This window comes from Tachypleus tridentatus, chromosome 13, assembly GCF_004210375.1.
Source record: "Tachypleus tridentatus isolate NWPU-2018 chromosome 13, ASM421037v1, whole genome shotgun sequence".
Classification (NCBI taxonomy): domain Eukaryota; kingdom Metazoa; phylum Arthropoda; class Merostomata; order Xiphosura; family Limulidae; genus Tachypleus; species Tachypleus tridentatus.
The window spans coordinates 145,734,836-145,759,115 of record NC_134837.1 but is presented as its reverse complement, the minus strand read 5'-3'; the positions used below and the strand labels follow the sequence as shown (position 1 = coordinate 145,759,115).

The following is a 24,280-nucleotide window of genomic DNA, read 5'->3' as shown; positions in this document are numbered from 1 at the left end:
TGTGTTACAATAACATATTTGTAATTGTATCATTTGTCTTGATTATTCATAACTAAAAGTTATAATTAATTAAGGCATTTCTTATTTGGAATGAATTGATCTTATCCGTCGTACTAAAATATTACTAATATTATGTTAAAAAGCAGTCTCTGTAATGTACGTTAATTTTGTAAGCATGTTTTAATATTAGGTCACTGTATCTTTTGGTTTAGTATATTTGTGATAGAAAAGAAACTCAAGTGTGATGAAAACTTTCCAAAGTCGTTTATCATATGTTTGTGACTTAAGTTGTGCCGCACTGAGGTGTCTCGAATGTTTGAAGAGTATAAACTTGATTACCCTAGAGCGCGGGTTAGCACAGTTAAAAATAATGTATAACAATTTCTTTACAAAAATAATACCCTAAACTTGCTGGACAATAGAAGTCGTCCTATATTCAGAATCTCGAAAAAATACACTTAATTTGTCTCCAAAGTCCTAGATCGTCTTGTAGATGCAATCGCCTTATACACCAGTAAATAACCATGAAATATAAGTATGTATACGAATCATGGCAAATTCTTTGCTCTGATACAACGCATGTTTTACTGAAAGTTATATAAATATCAACATATTAAAACCAATATTTTTACTACATTCTTTGCTGGGAATAGTTTATAAGAGAGAAGATCATCTGCAATTGTAATGCAAAATATTTTGAGTTGACAAGTGACTGATATTAATGATTTTTATATTGGATATTATTTAGTTTATATCAGTAAATCTCTTCAATGTATTTTATGCAATGTTTCAAGACAGTTTGAAGTTGTTATATTTGCAGCTGGAGAAGAATGTTAAATAAAAATATGTCTTGGTTACTTTTGTGTCTCTGTTCTAAAACCTAAACAAACTGACAGATTATGCTTAAAGATTTTGTGAGATCTCTGTCCCAATCGAATTATAATATTCTAGGTTGTTTTTGCAGACAATCATACGTTTGTTTGTGAGATGTATCATTTCTTTGTTTGTTTGTAGTTAAGCACAAAGGTTAACAACGGGGTATCTGTACTCTGCTTCTCACGGGTATCGAAAACCAGTTTCTAGAGTCGTAAGTCCGCAGACATACCGCTGTGCTACTGGGGGCCACCATCTCTTGGAACCTAACGGTGAGGCAGTTACCACATTCAATTCTATGTCATATATCAAAACTCACGAGAAAAATGAATCAGGCTCCAACAAGACCACTACTTGGTCTCTCGACGACATTTAGATCCCTAGAAACTGCTCTGAAATTCTGGTAAAATAACATTTATGTAATGCAGCAGAATTAGAAAAGCTCTTGTCGAATTGATCGTTGATGTTTTACTGGTTGTTGAATGGCTAGAGGATCTATGAACCACTACAACGCTACGAGTGTCCATTACATTAAAGACGTGATTTTGGCCAAACGTAATTGGCAGTCGTGACAAGTTAGCTATCATGGAAGAAAAATATTCCTGTGGAAAGATGGTTCATCTCCTTAGTTTGAATGGTGTTTACTCCAAACTTACAGGTAATTTCCAAACAATTCACGTTTCTTAACAAGTCGATATGGTATACACATTTATGCTCTGTATGAAAAGTTGAGCCATTTTAAGGCTTATTCGTACATATATCTTCTCGAATATTCTTCTGATGAACGAAACCTTTCATCTACACTTTTAAAGATATTTAAATGTTTTGTATATTGACATATCCGCACACAGTCCTAATGCTACTTTCGAATATATAGTGTTTATTTAGATGCCATTGGCAGAACAGTCAGTTGGCAGCGAAAATGATACCCATGCCCTCTAAATAAAGCTTTTGTAAATGTGCAAGGGGGAAATATCTTCGTTCGTGCAATTGTGCAAGAGTAGACCGCCCTCTACATAACAATTTGTAGTTGCTTGTAAAATTCCCATAGGACACCGTGTTCTTGTGAATTCTGAAAATGACAGAAATACTTTAGCCTGTATACACTGATAAAGAATAATCGATTGATGATCTCATTAAGGGAAGTGTACAAATCTTTGCTTTTATGTAGTTTCTAAATTATTAATATGAAAAACAAAAACAATAGCGCCCCCTTCATTTTGAATTAAGAAGAACTTGGGAACGTGGAGGTGACATCAAGGAAAAACTTAAAATGTTCAGTCTTTTGTTTTATCTGCAACAGTTCTGTAATATACACCATTTGGATACCTTCACTTATGTGTAAGTCTAAGCTGTTCCACTGACTCTAAGAATATTTAGAATTATTATGTTTTTACAAGCGATCAACGGAATTCCCCATATTAGAAACGTGGTTTTGTCCTTTTTTTTGGTTATGGTTCAGACTCAACTGCTAAAGTTCTAATTTTGCCCTACACTGAAATAATTAAGTAAGCATATCCAGTTAATCAGTTATTGATTGTTATAGGTTAAAAACACTTTTAACCAAATTAAAACTCAGTTAAACACATCAAGTAAATTAAACATTTTATTTATTAAACATAAATATTTTTGAAGTACAAGATAAATTCAGGTGAAATTCAAATATTATACCTTGAATAAAAATCAAATAAAGGACATGTGCAAAAGTCCTTGCTCCTAAATAGAAATTAAATCAACAAAATGTAATCTTTGTAACTAAATAAACACTAAAATATATTAATTAGATTTATTTATAGTAACAAATAAATGAAAATATAGTTAAATCGTAGCTCATTTTTTAACGGAAATCTGTTTTGGTAATATAACTCGGAAATAAAAAGTAACATTTCGGTATACTTCTTTATGTTGAATCAGTAAGTTACAATGAGCTTTCTTCTCATCTGCAACAAGCAATACCCATTCAACTGAATTTTCATTACAATTATAAATACATTAAAGCTATTATAATTATAGCTATTTCAGCTGACAAATGCAGACGCAAAAGTATCCAAATGTCGTTTTTGAGCTAATAAAACAAAGTCAGACTTCCAGTTAAAAGGAATCTATGCAGCAACTGCTTCCTAACAAATCACTGAATGTACATTTAAATACGGTTGAAAAGAATTTGCAAAGCAATGCAAAAAATAATTGTATTATTCATCCGGCTATTCGAGTTTGAGGTACAGGACTATCTAGTTTAAGCTTTTAAATTTCCTTTAATGTCAGACTGAATGTTTTAAATTACACAGTTTGCGATTGAGCACTTTTACCAGTTAGGGTTAAAGAGTGGGTAACTTTAGCAAGCTTCTGATGATTCAAATACTTAAAACTTTTTTGTGGAATTCTTTCTTTGCAAGGCGCAGATAGCTTAGTTGCTTTGCGCCAATAAACGCCAACCGACCAACTTTCTTTACGAAGCTGGCAAATTTCCATCTTTAATAACCCTGACTTTATCAATATGTTATTAAAGCTGTATATAACGCTTTTCAGTATGTAAAATATAAGACTAACATTTATTTTGGTATGAAATAATATTAAAAATTAAAGTTTCTCAATATATATATAAAATTAAAAAAGGAAAGTATAAAACTAATATTTAAGTTGGAATTAAATGATATTAAAATTAGACTAATGTTTAAATGACGGAAAAGTTCAATATTAATTTGAGCATATATTTTTTACCTGCTTGAGTTTGTTATACTTATTTTCAACAAGTAATATACAACGCAAATAAAGAATGCTGTTGGCATTGTTGAATTTCGCATCGCGTTATGCAAGGAGTTTCCGTTATAGCTGATCGTGATTTTGAAGAGATACTCTAGGAGGATTATTTGTTTGTTTTTCTTATAGCAAAGCCAAATCAGGCTATCTGCTGAGCTCACCGAGGGCAATCGAATCCGTAATTTTAGCGTTGTAAATCGATAGACTTACCGTTGTACTGGCGGGGGCACTCTAGAAAGAAAGCAGCTAGTCATTGTTACAAACCGCTAACTGCTGGATTAATTTAATCAAATCGTGTATGTTTTTTTTTATAGGAAAGCCACATGAGGCTATCTGGTGTGTCCACCGACAGGAATCGAACCTATATTTTAGCGTTGTAAATCCGTAGATTTACCGTTGTCTCAGAGGGGGATATCAAATCGTGGAATAATGTGACCTTCACGTTTATATTACACACTATCCCAAAGAGCTTAGCGAACTTTCTATTATATACACGTTTTTTGCTGTAACTTCAGATGTAATGGCTGGTACGTTGATTACAGAACTACAAACAAGCAAACTAATTAGTGAATGTTTTAAATAAACTTAGTTTTGATAAGAGAAATTAAATCAGGAAAACAAATCTAAAAAGAAAAATAATATTTTAATCGCGACTCCCTCGCTAGTACAGCGGTATGTCTACGGATTTACAATGCTAAAATCAGGCGTTCGATTCCCATAGGTGGGCTCACCAGATAGCCCACTGTGGCTTTGCTATAAGAAAACACACACACACACATATCACTCGTGTTTACAAGTTATTAGACTCTGAAAAATAATGTAATATTTATTACCATTGGTTAAAAATAGACAAAAATAATAATAACTTATGATCGAAAGTAAGACATATCAGAACTATGAGCGCCTTATCATTAATAAGATTAGTTTTATAAAACAAATTGATAATACACAAATAAACTAAAACCTATAATAAGTTAAATGCATTAAATCTTTTGGGTAACCCGAAACCTAAGAACACATTTTCTAGTTCAGTCTTTGTAGCAGTGAAAAATGCCTTTTTAGGAGCAGAACATGATTACAAGGAAGACGTTGTAGTGCTTTATGTTGCTTAAATACGTTATTATTCATTAACCTGGAATGCTGTGTAAATATTCAAAATCTTTCCAGAATCTGTTGGTCAGTATGTCAGATTTTTGCTTATTGTCCTACTCTAGTTCAATTGTTAATCATAATAAATCAGATACTGCAAACGTAGTTATTCCTTAACATTGATTTGTTCAGCGCTGTTACTTAATTTATTGAACATAACTTAAAAAACAACAATAATCGAAGAGTTTCAGAAAGCTGCTTGAAGCAGATAATTAACGTCAACTATATTAACCTTTACAAATTAGAAGAAAATTCTTCTAGAAAAGAATGAAAATCTTTCAGCTAAAATATTTAATCACTTTCCTCTTGTTTTTATCAGTGTGATTTTAATAATTCCTCGTATTTTCGTGCTATAAACTTTAGCAAAGTTGTGAAGAGATGTTAAGTTTGGCATCAGCTGGGAAAGAACTGTTGTTTAGGGTCAGTGTATTTAAAAATACACTTTAAAACAAGATGATATTAAGTCGATTCTATTGGAAAAAGGAAATAAAAATATTTTCTGGAATATTCAACTCAATTTTAAACAATTACTTTCACTGTTACATCTAGAATAATAGTATGGTTTAAGGCAAAGTCGTTGCTTCGCATATAACTTTCTTGGAATACTCAACTAAATTTGAACAGCTATATCAAGACCTGCATCATGCCAAGAAAGAGGAAACCAGAACAATTCTAAACAATTGCTAGGAAATATAGCGTAGTTTGGAGTAGCATCTATGGAGAAAGAATATATAAGACTCGACTTTTTGTAACATCGAATCCAATAATCAACTATTACCTGTAGACTACATTACGGCTGAAGCAGGTCTATAGAGAATAGAATGTAATTTCTTTTTAGAATATCAAACCCAAAGTTAAAGAATAATGTGAAATTACATCATTTCATGAAATAAACTGGTAGAAAATAAGCTATAAATCTTTATAGGAACAGACGGTTCAGTGTTAAAGAACTATTTGGAAATCCTTCAAAGCCTGAATAAAACCTTTGAAGGGCTGGCCCCAAAGATTCTCTTAAAACTCAGTATAACGTTAAAAACTATTTCAAAGCTACTATATTTGCATCAAGTGGAGAAAGACAGATAAGATTTCATGGACATCTATTACATTTAGTCTAACGAGTTAAAATAAGATAACAATTTTCTAAACAGAAAGCTATACAGTGGTCTATCTGTGCTCTGTCCATCTCGAATAATGAATCCCGAATTTTGGTGTTATAAGCCCTCTAACTTACTGCTGAGTCATGGAAGCAGCAAGATAAAGCTTGTTAAAAAATTCCCAGCAATAAACATATATTAATTATATGAAGTCTGGAAGAAAGTACTACAATTACAAAGTGACCGAAAATATTTTCAACTATTTTTAGCTTCCAACTAATACTTATCGTATCTCTACAATATTTATTATATTCAATGCATGGATGCAATAACTCGTGTTGTGTGGCTAGTTAGAAGGCAAGACAACTCAACTGTGTTGCTTGAAGAAAGAGGATATGTAAATATGTGATCAGATTAAGAAGTAGCGATACACATATTAACATTTAAAACCACAAGAATCGTTTAATTATGATATGCGATTCAATAGCTGATAAAGCCAACGATAGTATGTCACGTAAATTACGTCTTTCCTAAAGTGAAGAAGAAAACATAAAGAGTAACACAACGTAGAAATTATCATATTTTAGACTAACAAAAATGGCAAATCTGGATTCAGAAAAAATTTAAATAGTTAAAAATTTAACTAATTTTGTAAAATGTGTTTTGAGAAAAAGCTGCGAATATAAGGAACGAGGACAAAGGAATTGTTCTAAATGAATAAAAATCTCAAAGATCTTTTAAAACAAAACTGCAACATGAAAGGTTCACCAAAAATCCGACTTTAAAACGACACAAACTAAAACGAACGAAAATGTCGAAAAATAAATAAGCAAATTTAAATCTTACAGCAATTATTCGTAAATCAATATATTGAAATTTGTTTGAATAATCGATGAAAGAAATATCCAAAGCTCTTTTATAGTCGTTTTGAAAATGGAATTCATATAAATTTAGTTGCATCAACCAATGATTAAATAAAATACAAAACCATTTAAGTTTTCATAAGATTTCTAGATAACATTACGCAAAAATCACACTCACTAACTTCATGTCTTTAAATCATAAACCGCAGATCTAGAGTTGTATGAGACGAAAGTAAATTATAATAAAGAATGAAAATGTTAGTGTCACAAACTACAAGTTTAGTTTTGTTGTATAACAATCAGAGAAAAACCGTATACATGTAAAAATAACGAACTCTAGAAACGTATTTCAAAATGTTATCTTCATGTATAGAAATCTAACGTGAGATTACCTACATGTTTCTAATACAATGTAACTTAATAAGAAGACAAATAACACTTATATAGATAATATATATAAATATGTACAACTTTCAAAATTACACTCCTCAAAAACCATTCACAGAAACATGAGCCCCAATATTTCTGTGAACAGCGTTTGTTGATTTGAAATCAGGTATTTGTATTTTATCAAACTATTTCTAGTCAGATTATCGCACTGAATTTTTGACATTTAAAATCGGACCAGTCAAGAAGTTATAATCATTACAATAATACGAAATCATATCATTCAATTCTGTTACTCTAAGAACACCTTTGTTTCATTTAAAGAGTCACAGATTCCTCACTTCAGGCGCACGTTCGTTAAATGTCACGAAGGGACTGACTCATAATTACCACTAGTCACTCACTCACTAAGGTAACATTTGCAATTCTGTTAAACAAAAAGTACTTTTATGTGACAAGGTCTCTTTTAATTGTGAAATATTCTTTACGAATCATCGACAAAAACATTTGTATAAAACTTGGTTGTATTGATGACTTGTTTTTTTCGCAACTGTGAAATTTTTCACAGTTTCCGTTTGCTTGTTATAAAGTAATATTTTGGGTGTTTGTGGGCCAGGTACATATATTTTGGCTCATAAAAAAATAAGCCTGCCAACGCTATAATCACTTACGATAAAAACAATTTTAAACTGGCATTCACATTGTATGTAGCGATGTATTGAAGTGAAGAATCATTTCAGCTACTTAAGCGCTGTACATCGGAAGTTATTGGCCACATGACGTTAACAAGCTGCAGAACAACGACAAGTCAATCTTCTGCGTAAGATAGCAATCTTATCGGACATATAATAATATCACATTATATATAACGATATACTAAGGCATTCAATACATAATTTAACGCGTGAACTGCACATTAGAAGTAGCGTTCGACTAGACATGTGTGGGTCATGAGTTCTTCATAACTATCATGTGTTGTTACTTTATGGAGGGAAAAAACAGTCCTGACATATTTTAAAGTAGCACCGTATCCGGTGTAGTGATACGTTGAAGGATTCAAATTATCACTCAAATAACACAATATGTACAATAAAAGAATTCTGCCATTAGAAAGAAGTGATCCCGAGCCAGTAGAGAATTGTTATGCATCACTTTTTCCAAGAATTTCCAACAAAAATGTTGTGCTCCATCCTAAGAAATTGTTTGTAGATTAAGTAATGGCTGTTTTTTTTATTTAACTACGTTTTAGCTCTGATAGTTTCTTCTTTCAACAAAGCCTGACTGAAGGTTAGCCTTAGCTTCAACTAAGAAAGGAAAGATGACTTTTTAACATTAACGATGCTTGAAAATGCAATCGTAAACTAGAATAACATTTTGGATCGGACTTTCCTCCTTAGATGGATATGGCATTTATGCAGGTTTATCGCCGATGTATTTTACTGTAACGTCAGACGATGAAAGTAGGTTATATCTTGAATTAATTATCTAATCATTTTTATTCTATCTCTGAATGAATTTTAAGGATCAAAGATTAAAATGATGTTGAATTATATTAACTCATGCTGCTCTCCTCAAGACTAGGAGACACTTCTCCGTTTGTTGTTGAGCGGAAGTCTGATGAGTCTGTAGCTGGTCTAGTTGTACCAATAACTGCTGCAGTAGCTATGGAAGCTAAAGCAGCACTTGCACCGGACCTCTTGAAACGCATACTATGTCCAGAAGTACTGCCTTGAGTTCCTCCAGTTCTGACGTTTTTATAAGGTTGACAAAGACATATGTAGATCTTTGGTGTGAAGAGACAACCAAGAGCTACTGTAGCGCTGATACTGATACAGATACAGAGACTAGAGATTTGAACCTAAAGAGAGAAATCAAGATTTAGATAATGTAACTGTAAACAAAGAATGAAAATTAAAAAAATATGTATTTGAAAAAACCAAAATAAGTTACATTTTAAATCTTGTTATTCAAAGGAAAACTGGTTAGGAGGCAGACGGAAATATTCAAGCAAGATAGGGAGACTCAAGAGATTAAAATACACAAACGATTAAAAGTAGTTTATTTACAAGGCCAAATATAATAAATATGTAAAAGTATATGCAGTTAATAGTTCAAAATAAACAATAACACGTATATATATATATATATAAGAACCCAAGCAAGTCAAAGAATTTTAAGTTCTGTTTTGTGTGTAAATGAAAACAGAGCAACAACAGGAAATTTTGATGTCTAACGAAAGAGGAATTCTAATGATCCTATTTTGAACGGTTAAAATAAGAGGTATAAACATTTATACTTCAGTAGTCAGTTAAAGTGAATCCTAAAAATTAGATAATGTAAATTTTTACAAATGATTTTGATTAGTTAAGAATACTTTATTGTTTTAACTTTATTTGTTATTTATAATTTTTACATAAGTTCCCAAAAGAAGTTTCTAAATGCTTCGTTTACTATTTTTACATCATTTGCTACAAAGATAGAAACGTAGCAAGACTAGACTTGTTTTAAGTTAGGGCTTGTACAATAATTTTTATTATTTGTAATTCTGCCTCATAAGCTTTATAAAATTTCACTTACATGGATACCTTTATAACATTTCATTAACGTGGACACCTTTATAATATTTTGTTTTCATGCACATTTTCAAATAATTCATTTTACTATTACCATGGTAGCTGAGGGTAGTCATAAAGCTTTGGTACAAAGTTTCTCAAGCTATGTATTATTTAACATGAAAGCATGATTTAAATAATCAGTTTTCAGGAATACCTCAAACTTGTTAATATCTTATGTGATGAGGATATATTATTTATATATAGATACCGTTGTTGAACGAAAAAAAATGTAAACAACTCATGGAAACTAATTACTCAGTTCACTTTAAAAAACAGAAACTGTAACTGCCAATAATCATGCTGGTAATATTAGGTCCACAAAGGATTAATGTTTGAGAGTATTAACTTATAATACTCTTTACACAGTGAGTTTTGTGGATTGGTGCATAGCTAATCTTATCAAAATAAATTAGTTAATTAAGTAATAACCCTGAATAAATGTTAATGAAACAATGAATGATCTTGTTTGTTGGTCATTCTAATTTATTACAGACAAAGTTTTATTCCACTCGCAAATTTCAACACACACACAAAGTTTCGGATCAGTTTGTACAGAAGCAGATGAAAAGAAATTTTAAACAACTTACGAACCAGTTTCACTAAAGAAGATGTTTACGAAAACTTTTGATATTAATTAAAATTCTTCTTTATTTTTTATCTTTTATGTAAATTTTTTCTCACCCAGCGAAAGCCATGTACGGAATAGTTGAGTTTTCAGAAGTGAAAACGCTGTCGCATCGTCATTTTGAACAAAATGAAACTTTTTCAGAAAACAATAACACTAGTTCTGTCTTCTGGAAAGCCTAATACTAATCGATTTTAAAGAAAAGTTGAGAGAAAAGTGCCACATTGTCAAGAAAACGTTTTCAGTGGATTTGCAAGAAATTTAACATGAAAGGGACCAATTTTTCCGGAGAAATGCAAGGTTCTTTAATAAGTCTGCATATCTAAGACTAGCTGTAAGGCGGTTATATAAAACTCATGCACCCGTACTTGTGCAAAGTATTTCATTGTTGTCCAACTGTGAAAAAATTGCAAATGGAAAATGTATCAGAGTAATAAATACTGAATACTTTAGAGTACAGTAAAAACTAATGAATAGTGAAACAGAAAAAAAGCTGTGTAATCTAATATAATAAACCTAGATTTTTATATCTTGCGAGTTCTTAAAGTAGACACACAACTTTTTTCCGAAAAAAATCCTTTAGGATGTTAGAAATATTCAAAACTTTCCTGAACCTTCCTGGATGTATGAATACTTTTCTTTTAACTATATGATAACCAGGAAAACTACAAAAAATCGATGATTAATGAGAACATAATTGACAGTTATGTAAAGTTTTGGCACCTTTGTTTTCTTACTTTTTCTTCCATTTTTGGATTAATAATTTTGGTGCACTTTGTATTATATTGGTTATATATAAATATGCCTTTTAAAATCACAAAATATAATCGCCTGAAAGTTTGTTTCTTATTTATGTTACCACTTGTCATTTTTTGACTCTCTGGAAACATTAATTTTAAATTATGACACCTTGAATTTTATTATTGGTATGATACCATTCGTTGTTAGTCTTTTGATATTATTAACAGTTAAAGGAACTAATGTGAATATTTGAGCAATAATGTGTTTGCAAAACAACTTTCATAAAAACATTCTAAAATTACCTTATTATTTTTCAAAAATAATAAGATAAAATGAAGTTTTGTTAAGTAAGTGTTCCGATTCAGACGTAATAAATATTGTTCAATGTGATATATTTAAATTTTAAGTTTATTTTATTTTTATTTAATATTCAAGGTTAATATTAAACATTTTTCATTAGTAAGTATCTAAGCAATAAAGACAAACATTGGTATTTTTCTTTTTTTTATACAAACACTTGATATCAACTCCTTAGAGTTATTGACATTTAGTTTGATACATAAATCAATAATAAGCATTTAAAGCAATAGGTAAGAGTAAATCATTTGACAAAATTCTTTATAGATTATGTGCTATGAGGATATTTGAATAGCGTTTAACAAAAGATGGTTAAGGTGCAGCATCTAAGTTGATTCAAAGGGCTGAAGATTCAAAAATGTTTTAAATGACTGAAATTTTATTAAAGATCATTATATTGCTGGCAGCTAAGTAAGTAATGAACACTTAAGTACAATTAGTATTACCTTGAAGTCGTTATTTGTGCTAAAGTAGATAGGTATGAAAGCCAACCAGACAATGCAAGTTGAATACATAGTGAATCCAATGTACTTGGCTTCGTTGAAATTCTCAGGGATTCGACGTGTCTTGAAAGCATATACTGTACATAGTATTATCAAAAACTTGTTGTAGATGAGGGATACCCCCATTGAAATACTGGAAACGCCACATTGAAGGACAGCGGATGCTCTTGTGGGATAAGTTTCTCGCAGTTTGGGGGGTTCCACTATGAGCCAGGCAATAGCAAACACTAACTGAATTGAAACTAAGCCGAGGCAAATCAAGACCTGAGACCGTGGACTTGTATAGCTAGGTCTTTTGATACTGCGGATACCTCGATTAAATATCCTCGAGATTCGGTTTGTTTTCGTAAGTATAGCAGAATAACAAAGGCTGAGGCACAGCCCTAAGCCTACCCTCATAAGCGTACAAGTGGCGGTAGTGGGTTTGGATAATATTACAAAGCTCATGCAATAACTAAGCGCCAAGCCTAGGAGGAGTAAATAACACAGTTCCCGTCCAGATGCCATTATGACTGGAGTCCTGCTGAAATGCACAAAAACGGCAAAAGTAAAAAACGTGCAAACAATCCCTAATGCAGCAAAAGCTGCTGGAATAATAGTCCAGGGGCTGTCCCAGGTCATGAATTCGAGAGGGAGCTTAAAGCACCCTGCTTTATCTGGACGCGGCATGTAGCCTTCAAGGCAGTAAGAACACTCATTGTTGAAGATATATTCGTCTTCTCGACAGGCGACACACAACCAACAACAGGAACGTTGCTGAAATTGACGGATGTGACCTTTCAGACAAGGGTCACTACAGTTCGATGTTGGAACCGTTGCATTTGAATTCTTCCATTCTGTGAGTTTCAAGTTTAGACTGAGTCTGAAATAAATAATAACAGTAAAAATGACTGCATTATACTGATATACGTAAAATGTTTGATCATAGGGCAAAAATATTCAAACTAATGAGATAACTGTGACAATGCAATAAAAACCTCTATGTTAATTTCTGTATTAAATGACAACACACGATATATTTATCTAGATAGTTAATTATTTTTTGTGGTTTTAATAAGTGCATTTGAATCTAATTGTCTCTTGACACATTGCGTATTAAGATAATTTAAAATTTAAACAAACTCACACTAGGTCCAAATCGCTTCTTGAAGGATATCTTGGTTAAATTAGTGTTCAAAAATATATATGAGTGGAAGCACATTATATAGTGAAAAAGTATCAGTGAAGTGTAATGCTTCACACTGAACAAGTTGAGCTGTGATCAGAAAAATATACGGAATAAGTTGAGCTGTGATCAAAAAAATGTTTTAATTTTGATTAGATACTTACTGACGCACTTCAAAAAAGCATTATTGGACCATTTTGTTACATGCTATAAATCTGACAGTTTTAACTGTAACAAAAGGCTTTTATACCGTTTTATGGACTACAACCGTTTCAGCTGCGTCTTACAATTTGCTTAACTCACACAGTGTTAATTATTTTTATAAATATTTGTCTGCTACACACGTAATATGACATGAAATAATGATAAACAAAACACGATTGCTGAAAAGTTACGAAAATAAGTGGAAATACGAAACGTGATACATTTAACTCAACACACATATAAATATATATGAGCAAAAGATAAATCAACAATTTGCAAGGCAGCTAAACAAGGAAATAACTACTGTTCTCTTCCCCTCGGTGGACTCAGCAGATAGCCCAATGTGGCTTTGCTATAAGAAAATACACACATACACACTACTATTCTTCATGTCTTAGCTAGAGATAGCTAGTTATTATTTGTGGATATAAAAGTCAAAATATGAAATGAAGAAATTCACAAGGCATAATATTTTATTAAATTGCAGAAGAGATAGACTATAACTGAATTACTTCAAGACAATATTGCCAGATAAGAAGTTATGGTATGCGGTTTTAATATATATATATATGTATAATGGATAAATTTATGAACCAAACGTGACATTTTGATGACTCAATGAAAATATATTAGGTGTACAAATTTCGTTAAAACATTTTATGGTTTACACCTCTTTTTCTATGATAGCATTTCAGTTCTATCAATAAAGAGTGCCAACCCCAGTGGAATAGCAATGTGTCTACGAACTTACACCGTTGAAAACCAGGTTTCGATACATATGGTGGCAGAGCACAGATATATTCCATTGGGTAGCTTTGTGCTTAATTTCAAACAAACAAACAATAAAGAGTGAAGTACAGTGGTTAAATCCTTATTTATAATTACCATATAATATTAAGCAAGCAGTAAATTACAAAATTTTAAGGCATATTATTTACAGATTGTATAAGATGTACTTAACAATTAAAGAGTTTTCTTAAGATGGCAGCAGGTGGCATTTGACTTTGCTACTTGCATTACTACCGTACTTTTTAAACAACAAACTACAAGTCGTACAGACAGGAAGTAATATTTTCTTTGTTTGTTTTTAAATTAAACGCAAAGCTACACGAGGGCTATTTACGCTAGCCGACCCTACTTCAGCAGTGTAAAAATAGAGGAAAGACAGCTTGTCACCACCACCCACTGTTAACTCTTGGGCTACTATTTTACCAACGAATAGTGAGATTGACCGTAACATAATAACACCTCCATGGCTGAAAGGGCGAGCTTATCTGGTGTGACGGGGATTCGAACCTGCGAATCTCAGATTACGAGTCGAGGGCCCTAACCACCTGGCCATGTCGGGCTAAAAAAGTTGAAACCAATGAATATCCACAGACTGCCAACCTAATTTGGTAAACGGATACAAGAATATATTTATTATATGTAACTGTGTGCGCGTGTGTGTTAGATATATTTTTACAGTTTCAGCAGTATTTTACCTTCCTTCGTTCCACTGTCCAACAGTTTTGTAATCGTACTTTTCTTCGGCCTGTTTTTGAAACTGGTAGATGTGGTAGCTTCCTGGAGCATCTCCGTCATGGTTAAAACGAACAACCATGTCCCCTCCCTGCTGGCCTTTAAAAGAGAACAAAGGTAACAGAGAGTTATCCTTCGTTATTTCACATGTTGAGCTTGAAAAACAACAATGGTAAACTGTTATCTTTTGTTAATTCGCATATTGACCTTTAAAAATAAGAATGGTTCTAGACAGTTTTTCTTTATTATTTCCCAGAATTATTAAAAAATGTAGGTGTACCTCCATTATGATACGTTTTTAAATAAAACAGATAGACGAGAAGATTGAATTGGACACGGAGGACAAACGATAATGATATGCACTCAATATTCAGACTAATTTGAAAAAAATATTCTGCACAGAAGTACTTCTTAAGGAGAAGTTATGAGACTTAAAATATTCTGCACAGAAGTACTTCTTAGGGAGAAGTTATGAGACTTAAAATATTCTGCACAGAAGTACTTCTTAATATAATATTGTTTTCATAGTACAATAATTTATTTGTAGATGGTTTGTTTTGTTTTGTTTTTTGAATTTCGCATAAAGCTACTCAAGGGCTATCTGTGCTAGCCGTCCCTAATTTAGCAGTGTAAGACTAGAGGGAAGGCAGCTAGCCATCACCACCCACCGCCAACTCTTGGGCTACTCTTTACCAACGAATAGTGGGATTGGCCGTCACATTATAACGCCCCACGGCTGAAAGGGCGAGCATGTTTAGCGCGATGGGGATGCGAACCCGCGATCCTCAGATTACGAGTCGCACGCCTTAACACGCTTGGCCATGCCGGGCCCTTTTGTAGATGGAAAATACTTGACACTTTCTCGTGAACTTTCATGACAGTTTAGAATATAAAATCAATTTAGAGAAGAAAACCCATACAGCATAACTTATACTTGTTCGATACAAATTACATTTGAAGCTTATAGGCAGGAATGGTTAAGGATGTATTTAATGCGTAACATAAATTTATTTTCTTATAGAAGTAAAAACTGACTCTTCGTACGTTTCAAACTTGTGACTCTTCTCAGCGAGCATATATTTTAATGAACTTAGCTTTCTGAACTATAGAAAGCTGTATCTTTCTATTTTCATTTCACTAATTGGTAAGAACAAAAGTTTTACAATAAAGAAATAAAAGGTTTAACAAGCCAATTGGAGTAGTCCAAGAGTCTTTTCAAATTTCTATTTCTGGCTTTTCACCAACAAGAACTCTAATATTCGATAGAACTCTGCAAGTTTGTATGACTAAATTATGTTCTCCGTTTTTGGTTTTCCTTCTTCAAACAATACGGATCTGATGTGATCAATTTAGTGTCATTTAAAAGCATTTCAAATATTTTCAACCAGTGTATTCCGATCTATATACAATAAAAATGGTGTCTCGACATTTCGCAGCCGCAATTTCGCACCCGACTCTTGGCAGCCAACAATTTGACAGCCGAGCTCGTTAGCAGCGGACAATTTTGCACCCAGGAAAATTGGCAGCGGATGATTACCCAGCCGACTATTTACATCAACTATGATACTAATAACATTATATAATGATGAAAACTGTGATATTAATAATTCTATTAATATCACAGTTTTTATCGCTCGATAATATTTTAATATCATAGTTTTCATCACTCGATAATGTTATTCGTATTATAGTTTTCATCACTCGATAATATTATTCGTATTATAGTTTTCATCACTTCATAATGTTATTAACATCATAGTTTTCATGCTACATAATTTATAATCAATCCAATGTTTCTATGATTTGTTGTTAACACACTGTTTAAAACAATTACGAGAATGTCGATGAACGTTTGTATTTTTGTTTGTGGTTGAATGGGCTGTGATAGCTACACCGCTAATGTCGAACCTCAATATACAGGGTGTTCGGAAAGTCACTGTGCAGTTTTGTCTGTTAATAAATATACAAGTGCACAGTAACTTTCCGAACATCCTGTAGCACAAAGCTACTGAATGAGCTATCTATGGTGTGTCCACTGCCATTGTTGAACCCCATTATTAGAAGTATGAGCACTAAGATTTACCAGTGAACCACTTAGGGCAGGTTAGATGATACCTTGAAATCATGTTATGTTTGGAGGATAATTATCAGCATGTGAGCTAGTCTCTCTGTTTCTTTCTCATCAACTCAGGTATTGTGATAAACTCAGTATTATTCTGTAACATGTATCTTGTCGCTTAAACATTTGTGAAAATACATAATGATAGAAATGAAATTAAAATACATCGTTAAAAGTTAAAAATTTTGAACATGTGAAAATGAAGGAAATGAACACCTAAGTTCTATTGTGATGTTGGCTGCCAAGAGTCGGGTGCGAAATTGCGGCTGCGAAATGTCGTAGAACCAATAAAAATATTTATAATGAAAAAGATTTTATTTACATTGATTTTTTCTAATATTCTTATGTATTTGTTTGTTGTTAAGCATAAAATTATACACTGCCCATTACAGAAATCGAAGCCAGATTCTCAGAGATATAAGACTTACCGCGGACCTACTAGGTTTTTGTGTGTTTTTTATAGCAAAGCCACGTGGAGCTATCTGCTGAGTTCACCGAGGTGAATCGAACCCCTGATTTTAGCATTGTAAATCCATAGACTTACCACTATACCAGCGGAGGACGAGCTAGTAGGGAGCTCCAATATATAAGGAAATATGCAGACTAATGAACGATGATATAACACGATATTGGAAGCGTTAGTTAACATAATAATATATTTTTATGTTATGAGCTGCTCTATTTGTAATATAGTAATTCAATCAATTTTAATGTCACAATTAGTGCTTTTTTTCACTGATAATAAATATAAAAACATAAATAGGACAAGAAGCATTACTAACTATATTGCAGGCCCTTCAAGCGGCGCGGCATGGCCAAGTGTGTTAAGGCGTTCAACTCGTAATCCGAGGTTTGCGGGTTCAAATCCCTGTCGCACTAAAGTGTTGTGAAAATAAAAAATTCTATATTTTGTTATAATATATGTTAAATCAAATGAAAAAATGTTTAAAGTTGATGAGAAATATAACATCGACTACTTAAAAGCTTTCAAATATCACATTTGTGTAGAAATGGAAGTTAAATTAAAGCCAGATTAATTAAGCCCGACCTAGCAACGTTTAAATTTAATAATTTGAAATTTTATTAAATTTTCTTAATGAACCAAAACAAACAATCTTTACTTCTATAACAGGTAAAGCAGAACGACTCAACTATTTTTAATTCAGACCGGTGTGCTAGAAGCCTCATATTCCCTTTTGTATATTACAATTTAATAATGAGGACAACTAAGTAGCAGTTCGAGCTAGAAACGTGCAATGTGATGTAAAAAATGCTAATATTAAATATTTTAACTCTGATTAGAAACAAGTGTAAAAATATACGTTAGTGTATGAGTTGTAATATAGTAAAAAGAGCAAAGGAAAGCAAACTGGCAGACTTGAGTACCTGACAATCTCACAGCTGTAAATAATTCTTATTTTACTGCCAAAGGACGTTAAGAAATAACCTTATGGAGCCTAAATCTATCAATGTCGCACCTAGTTGATATATATATTTATACACACACACACAGCAAATCTTTCACGGCGCCTTCAGGCAAAAAGAAAAACCTAACAGTTCCGTTTATTAAATAGGTCCAACCAATTAAATACCTAATAAGTATTTATGTTCTAATAACTTAGTAACCGTTTGAAAGAATAATACACGTAAACTGAAAGTAAAAACACAATTTTTATTTTATTTTTAAATAACCAAAATTATTAATGTGGGGTATGCGCTTGTTGTGCACTTCACAGCTTCTCAAACCTTGGAATCAGATTGGACACCGCCACCCTCATTTCCTGTTCCAGATTGATTTTCGCGTGGTACTTGCTTTTCATCACAGCAACCGTCAAAAATCCAGCTTTGCAGATATATGATGTTGCAAATAAAACTAGAATTCGCTGAGCTTTAGTACTTAGCAGCGGATATTCATCTTTTACTCATAGTCAAAACTCAGTTAGTTCCATGCTGCCAGATTTTGTTTTTTGCCAGGTCTTGTGAAAAGACAGCTCAACAATATTTTGTTCTTCTGCAGAGGTAAATTCAGCTCAACATTTACACGGGAGAGCTATAGTAGTACAACAAAGAAGTGTGCTCAGATCCCATATTTTCACATAGTTTTGTAAACAAACCTCGCCTTCTGTGGCCGAGTTTCTATAAAGTTCACCACATTCAATATACTTTCCAGGACTAGGTTCAGTGGAGGACTCAGGTGCTTTGACGCAAGAGCTTTCCTGTGAATTATGCAGTGGTTCCACAGTGCATTAAGAGCTTTATTTCGTATGAATGCTTGCAACCCTCCATAACAGCCTGATGTAGCGCGATTACCATTGGTACAGATGCCAACGCACTTAGTCCAGTCTAAGTTGTTTTCACACATAAAAGCGTCAAGGACCTCAATCAAGTCTTGAGCCTTTGAACCTGCAATGATACTTTTACCAAAAAAAAAGGCCTTCCACAATTTTGTCACGAACCGTGTGTAGCAAATCAAATGAGCATTCGTGTTACTATCTGTCGCCTCATCTAGCTGTAACCGGAATTCCTTCTCTTTCATTTTTCAATTAGCTGATCGTTGAGGTCTTCGGCCATGTATTGGATTCTACAACTAATAGTATTGTTGGATAAAGGAACCTTTGAAAGCAGCCTTGCCGCAGATTCACCAATCATAATGTTCACCATATCTACTGCAGCCGGTTAGATCAGTTCTTCTGCGATGGTGTGAGGCATTTTACATTTCTCGATTCTATGTATTACCTTGTAGGATGCTAATAAAGCATTGCTTGGTATTGATGCTTGTTTAAAAAATGTACCTTTTTGTTCTTTAAATTATTTTAACTTTCTGGTAAAATAACCACGGGATTAACTAGCCATGTTAGGATGATTGGTCTGTAAGGGGCGCTTTAGTTTACTTGGAAGCATGCACTCTGGAGCCAAAACTTTTAGATATAATACACACTGCAGACACTCTTCATGATTGATATCATCACAACTTTTCCACTAGTCTGTGGTTCGCTATCCTTTTCTTCACTACCACACTTCTTATTAATATGAAAAAAAATATTTCCATTTTTATGCACAAGGACTAAAAATCAACAAAATAATTCACTGAACTTCGTTAGACCTCGCAGACACTTGATCACAACACCATTCAGTTATTTCTATTACTAACGGACCTGGAGAGACGAAATATATTTATATACAAAATCTAATAAATGAGAAAATTCGAGAAGTTACTGGCGTAACCGAAAGTACAAGTAAACAAAATCATATTTCAAACATTCGAAAACGTCTTCGAAAGGAATATAGCGCGATCTAATGTGAACTACTTCGAGTTAGTAGTTAACGGGATGTCTGATAGATGTCTGTGTTTCTGTGTTTCCCTCAAAAATTTGAAATATTTCGCGGCGTTCCTGTGAGTTTGCTGCGGCGCCGTGACACACAATTTGGGAACCATTGGTCTATGTAAGCTTATATTCATATACTATTTAAAAACACAGTGATAAATATGAATTTTCTCAATAGATGGCACTACAAACTACAAAAACAACAAACAAACTGGATACATTGGGACATACTTAATCTGTGTGGTTAATACAAGTAAGTATAAAAAAAAAACAACATTTTGTAAGCATTAAAACTCTCAGATTCATCCGTTGCTTAACGATTTCACAAATTGTATACACATTCCTTGTTTTACCAGCATTGCAAGATAAAACTAAATATATGGAAATGATTAAAAAGTTATACTAACATACTAACTTGTTTGTGAAAGGAAGCTTTGGCAGAATTCTAATCTGATTTATAATTTTATATATCTGCTATTTAGACTTTCCTCAAGTAATTTACAAAGACAGCATTACAGAGATGAATCTCACTGTTGTTTCTTCGGAAAGTGGTTGTGAACAACTTATTATTGTATCTATATTGTATGTACATATATAACATATATAAGGATAGTATGAACACCAATTGCTTTCTGTGTAACATAATCTTATTTTATCAAATTTTATAAATAATACTTTTTGTTTTGCTTGCTGAAATACTGGTAACAACTGTAACTCTTATGGTAATGTTAAAGCGATGTTCAAATTTGTAAATAAAATATTCCACGTAGGAGCTGTATCAAAACTAATTCCGTTAGTTACATATTATCGAGTTTAATATATGTAGACAGAACATGACTGTATGTTTCAGGGGTCAGATATATTAAAACTGTGCTAAAAGAACAAAAAAATAATTATTAAGAACTTGACAATAAATACTAAGATTCACTATCGTTTGGAAAATTGTGGACGTTTTAAGCACACACTTACGACCTTTTTCTGTATAACATATGTACATCTTGTAAAAACACAGTTGGAGTGAACTTTGTGCCATATAAAGTGAAGCTAATTTGATCTTTATCATAAAGGTATTAAAATACCTGAGCAAACTTGAAATCAGCTTTCATTTTATAATGAGTATGTACAAACAATTAAAACAATAACTATAACTTGGTGAAGTAGTTCGAATAGTTACATTATAACTCTTAGTGGAGAACGTTTAACTGTAATTGTTTTGAGGAAGGCGTGCCTTATTGTTAAAATTTACTTTACTTTAAAAGGCATGCGATAAACTTGTTATCCTTCACCAGAATAGCAATCATAATAATAATCAGCTTAAAATAAAAGGCAGTGATTGGTAAGTTGGTATTACTTATATATATGAAGCTTTGTTTACCATACTTGTACTGAAAGAGGTACGTTTGTACTGTCTAGACAATCACAGCTCAAGACTTGTGGAAATGTTAATCTACCTATACATTCACGCGCGTAGCAGAGTCTGTTCTACATAGATTCGAGTTGTGAATACTCACACAATGTCAACATGTTAACGTAATAAGGGTTCAATATTTTATTTTATTTAAAAACATATAGGCCTTTTCTCGCATGATTTGGAAAATACAAAGAGCTGCATAAAATGCGAAGTGAATGCCTGTTGATTAGTTAAAGAAAATTGAACACAAATCTATATCCCTCAGGGCACAGCGGTATGTCTGCGGACTTACAAAGCTAGAATTCGAGTTTTAATATCAGTGGTGAGCAGAACACAGATAATCCATTGTGTAGCTTTGTGCTTAACTTCAAAGAAGAGCAAAGAAATGCAAATATATATTTAGGACACGTGTCAGTTGAAACCTTTTTATTAGACCCTCAACGTCCTACGTTGTCTTTCATAAATAATCCTGTTATAGTTTTTACAGTTAACCGTATAAAAAGGTTCAGATCTAAGATGCAGCTTAAAAACTAAAATATTCTGAATTTCAAAGTATAACGTGTTTCACTTTCACATTTCTATGTGATATTTTGCTGAATTTAGGAGCCAATCGAAATAACTTTCTGACCCATAATTTTAAATACGATGTTTCCAAGTTTTAATACAATTCACGACTTATAAAATGAAGAAAAAAGTACGAACAACTATTTATAATAACTTCTTGTAATTTCTAGTTATTACATATAAAAAAATCAAAGTGAAATAAGACTCCGACGATGTCTTTCAGTAGATTGATAAAATTAATACTCTTTCTATAGTTTTTAAAGATGTGAATGAAACATATCCGTACCACATATAAGTTGATAAAGATTTTACAAGTTTGGGATACAAATTTATATGACGTATGGCAACATTTTTACTATGAAAACATATTAAGTAAAGTTTCTTTACCTCTTCAAAAATGAAATACCATAATTGAATTTGACAACAATCTACACAATAAAGAAAGGTAAAAACATTTGCAAAAAATCTCTATATTATACACTAGAAGATGAAAAATATGACTTTTTTACACGGTAAATACTTTACAAACTATTATAGTTAATATTAAAATAAGATGGAAACAAAATATTAAAAGCATATTCTGAAACCTGGAGATTGTGACTGTGTAATTATTAATAAATATCCATTATAAAAGGAAGACGTAACATTTACTGCTTGTAAAGTGTAAATTACAGTATTAGAGATCGTGTAACCATTACACAATCTATACAGTGGTCAATAGTAGAGACACATACATGCTCATTAAATTTAGAGTAGAAGTTAGAGTACAGTGAGGAAAGCCTATATACTATAAATTGTTAGAAATATATTTCTATAATGGAAAATATTAAAGAAGCAAATTTAAAAGCTAAGACAATAGCATCTGTAATTAGGAAAAATGTCAGATAACGTACGACATTCTAAAAGAAAAATATGGATATCAAGCATGATTTATACACTATAGGTAACACGGAGAAACATTCTGAAGACAAGACAGTCTGTATACATGATATACAAAACTTTCCTGAAGGCATTCTATACACGTGTTGTATATAAGTATTCTAAAACAATCTATACACGTGATATACAAAAGTATCCTGAAGACAATCTATACAAGTGATATAAAGAAGTATCATGAAGACAGCCTATACTCGCAAAGAAAATATAAGTATGCTGAAGATGATTTATACATGTGATATAAAGAAATATCATGAAGAGATCTATAGACGTATTATATAGAAGTATCTTAATCAGAACTCACACATGCTTATATATCTTTAAGACAGCCTAAAGACATTAGAACATTGCTGTCAATAAACTGAACTTTACCTCGATTTGTTTATTTCTAACGGCAGTTTCTTACTAAGTTTTACTCACTGTAGGCACAAATATACATCTTAAACATTAAGAACGAGTTTTATTGCTGAAAGACAGCCATATAAAGTCTGAAAGTCTGAGCTTGAAAATCTTGTTTAATATACTTATATCAATTTTAACAAAAACACCATATTTAGTTAATGATTTAACAGGTGTTTTTACGATGTTGTAATGAAATAAATTAAAAGTGTACCTACTTTTAAACGACACATTTCGAATATACTCTAAAGTTCCTTTCCAGGGGCGCTGGAAACATGCTCTCACATCCCAAAAAATACTCACAGCGTTCTTTCATCATGTTGTGTAGTGCATGCGCCATGGCGTATACAGCATCAATTACAAACGGCACTAATCCTTCCTGTTCGTATTTATCCAATGATTCGGTCCCTATTCACAAAATTACAAAATTCTGAGTTATGAAAGAATTAATCACATCATTATTTTTGAATCAAGACAACTTAACAATTATAACAACATATCATTGAGTTTCATATAGTTTCGTTATGAATGACTACGGAGGAAAAAGATTTTAAGTCACGTCTCTTCATTTGTTAATTAGTTAGTGTGATACAAAGGGTCGTAAACGTTATGGCTATACAAAGACTATCCAAACCAACACAGGCGATGTAAAGTCGTGGTAGGACGGA

At 32.4% G+C, this 24,280-nt stretch overlaps 1 pseudogene across 1 annotated transcript in view; it reads right to left on the bottom strand.

Annotated features, from left to right (window-relative positions):
• Positions 1-2,466: 2,466 nt before the first annotated feature.
• LOC143238217 (metabotropic glutamate receptor 3-like) overlaps positions 2,467-24,280 on the bottom strand; it is a 107,169-nt pseudogene continuing 85,355 nt past the window's right edge. Inside the window, exons 6-9 of the transcript XR_013020463.1 lie at positions 23,831-24,020; positions 14,821-14,956; positions 11,911-12,829; positions 2,467-8,984 (exon numbers count right to left, since the gene is read on the bottom strand). The product of XR_013020463.1 is annotated as a metabotropic glutamate receptor 3-like (transcript). The remainder of the gene's footprint in view (positions 8,985-11,910; positions 12,830-14,820; positions 14,957-23,830; positions 24,021-24,280) is intronic.